Source organism: Tasmannia lanceolata, unplaced genomic scaffold (assembly GCF_043159265.1).
Source record: "Tasmannia lanceolata isolate RefF3 unplaced genomic scaffold, GAP_Taslan_0.1 ptg000008l, whole genome shotgun sequence".
Classification (NCBI taxonomy): Eukaryota; Viridiplantae; Streptophyta; class Magnoliopsida; order Canellales; family Winteraceae; genus Tasmannia; species Tasmannia lanceolata.
Genome location: NW_027518685.1, coordinates 10,599,933 through 10,603,880, shown reverse-complemented (window position 1 = coordinate 10,603,880; position 3,948 = coordinate 10,599,933). Strand labels below are relative to the sequence as shown.

The 3,948-nt window shown below is 41.8% G+C and overlaps 1 long non-coding RNA gene across 1 annotated transcript; it reads right to left on the bottom strand.

Annotated features, from left to right (window-relative positions):
• Positions 1-1,778: 1,778 nt before the first annotated feature.
• Positions 1,779-3,655, bottom strand: LOC143882731 (uncharacterized). The gene is made up of 3 exons (XR_013252304.1): positions 3,508-3,655; positions 3,111-3,314; positions 1,779-3,001 (listed from the first exon to the last, which is right to left on the bottom strand). It is a non-coding gene; the product is annotated as an uncharacterized LOC143882731 (long non-coding RNA).
• Positions 3,656-3,948: the final 293 nt, after the last annotated feature.

Here is a 3,948-nt window from a genome sequence, read left to right as displayed (position 1 = left end):
CTACTGTGGGATCCACACACAGACACACCCTCATAGATCCAACTCTGCGGTCCTAAAATAATGAACCTTCATCTAAAATGGGCCGAAAATGTGAGGGACGCCGATATAAAGCTTTCCTACGATCTATTATGGGATCCACACATGGTACACCCCATATATTTTAACATGGGGCCTCAAAATAATGGACCCCCAACAAATGTGGGCTCCATATGTGATGCCGCTCATATGAAGACTTCCAAAGACCTATTTGGACCCACTTAGTAAACCTCATATAAAGTAGGGGTGCAACTCAGGTCGGGTTGGGTCGGGTTGAGGCCAACCCGACCCAACCCGAGGAACCCATTTTTCCAACCCGATTTCCAACCCGACCCGACCCAACCCGAGGAACCCATTTTTCCAACCCGATTTCCAACCCGACCCGACCCAACCCGAGGAACCCATTTTTCCAACCCGATTTCCAACCCGACCCGACCCAACCCAACCCAACCCGATTTGTAATTTTCTCAACCCGACCCAACCCGATTTCACCATTTGTTTGATTTCTCCATTTTATTTTTGTATTTCCATCTCATCCTAGTCATAAGATGTTCCCCAACAAGAGGGTTAATTAGGACAACTTTCACCAAATTTTTTATTTCTTTCTAAATTTGAGTTATATAATGGCAAAACAAATATAGAAGTAAAAATTATATATATATTGGAATTGGAAATCGGGTTTCGGGTCGGGTTGCCCGACACCCCAACCGGGTTGCCAATTCGGGTTGATTTTTCCCAACCCAACCAAATTAAAAAAAAAAAAACCCAACCCAAATTCGGGTTCAACCCGTCGGGTTCGGGTTCAACCTGACCCAAGTTTCACCCCTAATATAAAGTCCATATTGGATGGCGGTCATATGAAGACTTCCAAAGACCTATTTGGACCCACTTAGTAAACCTAGGGGTGCAACTCAGGTCGGGTTCAACCCAGAAAAAGGTCGGGTCGGGTTGGGTTGTGTTCAGGTCGGGTTCGGGTTGAGGGTTTGGCATATTTTTTATGATTTTTTATTTTTGTAAGCTTAAAAACTTGGGTTGGGTAGGGGTCGGGTCGGGTTCAGTTCGGGTTGGGTAGGGGTCAGGAGTCAGGTCGGGTTGGAAAAATTGGTTCTTTGGGTTAGGTCCACGTCAACCCGACCCAACCCGAGTTGCACCCGTGTAAACCTCATATAAAGTCCATATCGGATGGCGGTCCAAAGACCTACTCCGGACCCATTCAGTACACCTCATACAGACTAGGCATAGATATTAGCCAATTTGACTCTCCCACAGCCATGAGTGTACGCGTGTGATAAACAGGGCTTGATGGATCAAGGTCCAAGGATCATCCAGTCAAGTTATTTTTTAGTACATTTGGTCCCACGTTCATATCTAAGGATCTGATTGAGTACACCATGCACAAGTAGTACCCAATGTCTGTTTATACCCTGTTCGTCTCGGCTTTTGAGCGTTGATGGTGAGTCCAAACTGTTTTGGACTCACCATCAGTGCTCAAAATCCAAACGAGCAGGGCCAAAATAGGAGTCAAGAAGGAAGAATCCCATGTTATTAAGTATTTGACTATTTTCCTTTACCCAAAGTTCCAAACCCTTAACACCGTAAGGCGAGCCAAGTTCATCTCTACTAGACCCCAAGTACCCAACAACCTTCAAGAAACATTAAAACCCTGAACCCTCCTTATTAGATGTTAGCTTCTTCCAAAAGACAATAGAGATGGAAACAAGGTGCTTGTTGACACAGGGAAAGGAAAAAGCATAACCAGAGAGAGTCTTTCTACTAAATAACAACTCATCATATAAAAAGAAGCATCACTACAAGTAGGAAAATGCCTCTCATCACTATGGGCAAAAAGACGAACAAAGCATCGAGAAGATAATTTAAAAAAAACCACACCCAAGGGTTCTACTTCTATCACGGTCCCAAATCTCTCCTGTAACAAAGGACTCAGAAAATTCAAGAAAATCTTCAAGCTCTCGCTATTTTTCTCCAGAACAACAAATAAAATCAGACAAAATGACAAACAAAAGAATACGATATATTCTTCCTAAACTGCAAAACTTAATACCATTTTTTCAGAGATTCAACCAAGCAAGGGAATCCGCATCCAGATCAAAATTCAAGGCCGAGAGATCATTTTCTTCCGCATTGGTTAAACTGCAGAGTGGAAAATCATCTAACCCTAAAAAATCCTCCTCTAAACCCATGTCATTCAAAAAGAAAGAATCAAATTCGAGGCTAAAATCTCCACTAATCAAAGGCTCTTCCGAAAAAACCGATGTGGGTTCAGTGTTCTTCCAAGAAGGGGAAGAGAAAGAAGAGAGGGGTTCAGAATTTTCTGAAACACAAGAGACTGATAGAGAAGAAGAAGGGTTCTCCATTTGTGTTTTCAGAGAAGATTTTCTCTGTGAAATGCCTCTAGTTTTGAGATCGGTTTTCTTGGTAGGAGTTTTATTTCCATAAATATCCTTGAAAGCCTTATCATAAGCTTCTTTGGCCTTGTCTTGGCTCTCATAAGTTCCCAACCAAACTCTACGTCCTAGAAAAGGGTCTTGAATAGTGGCACACCATTTTCCCCATGGCCTTTGCCTAATTCCTTTGGGGTTAGATGAAGATTTTCTACACTTTGTTTTGCTGCAGCTATCTTGAGTAGAACTCTCCATCTCCAAATCGGACTGAATTGATTTTATAGGTACCTTAATCTCCCTTATAACACGCTTTAAACTAGACCCTCTCTTATATATAATATCTTCGTCTTCACTGGAAGAATCTGTCGCATCTGGGTCTACACAGATAACACGAATTTTCCTCATAAGTGTTGCTTCTTTTACTGCAAAATCTGATTTATTTTTCCCTTTTCTGCATACCATGTCCTGATTCAATAGCTGCCTTTGAGGCCCTGGCATTTCTTCAAACCAAAACCAGGCTCAAGAAAAAAAACCCTTTTATGTAGTGCTATCCAAAACCAGGCCTGCAAAAATGCAACAAAAATTTGGGAATCGCATTAGTTACAATAAAATGGGAAGGAAAATAAGCAAAAGGGAAAATGGGTTTTGATGGGTTTTATAAGAAACACATACCCTTTTGATGGTAAATATTTTCTCCTCTTGCAACAAGATATGTGATTGAGAGAATGAGATTGCATGCAGATAGGGAAGACGAAGTAAAAATAACAGCAGGACAAAAAAAGAGAAAGAGGAGAAAGCCAGAGCTGCGTTTGAGCTCCAATCCTCAGGCCAAAACACACCGACATATATACCCTCGCACTTCGACTTACAAAACCGCTAAAAAAAAGAGAGAACGAAAAATACAAGTAGTAGATTAATATAGAGTAGAGAAACAAACAAGTAAGAAGAGAAATCGAGAGAGGATTAGAAACGTAAGGCTCTGGTAGTCTAGTTTATCTCTCCCTGTATAACAGATATCTTTGGATTGAAAAATAGAATGGGAAAAGAGAAAAAATCAAAGGAGAAATACCTCGTCTCTCCTCGGATTCTCTACTGTTTCTCTCCCCTCCGTGTTTCTTAACCGCCTTTTACTAATTCTAATCGGTCAAATGCATTAAACGGGAGCTGATAAATAAAAGGAGGAGAATACGGAAGATGAGCTGGCATGGCCATGCCACATGCATGACATCCCATCCATGGCATTGATAGCCATGCGGTGGCTTTCCCGTAATAAGAGAGGATCTCGGCTGGCAGTTTTGCCTTTTCGGCGCTTCCGGGGTGATCTATCTGATCTCCCTCCTATTCCCTCGCCTCCTTCTAAATTGGCCATCCCTTTCCTCAAAATAACAATTTAGCCACTCTCCAAAAGTTTGATCGGTTATACGAGTGGGTAAAGTAAGTGGGTCCCATTGCTTCAACCTCTCATAATTGAAGTCTAAAGCCCTTTTCGTTTCAGATTGTGACAACCAAT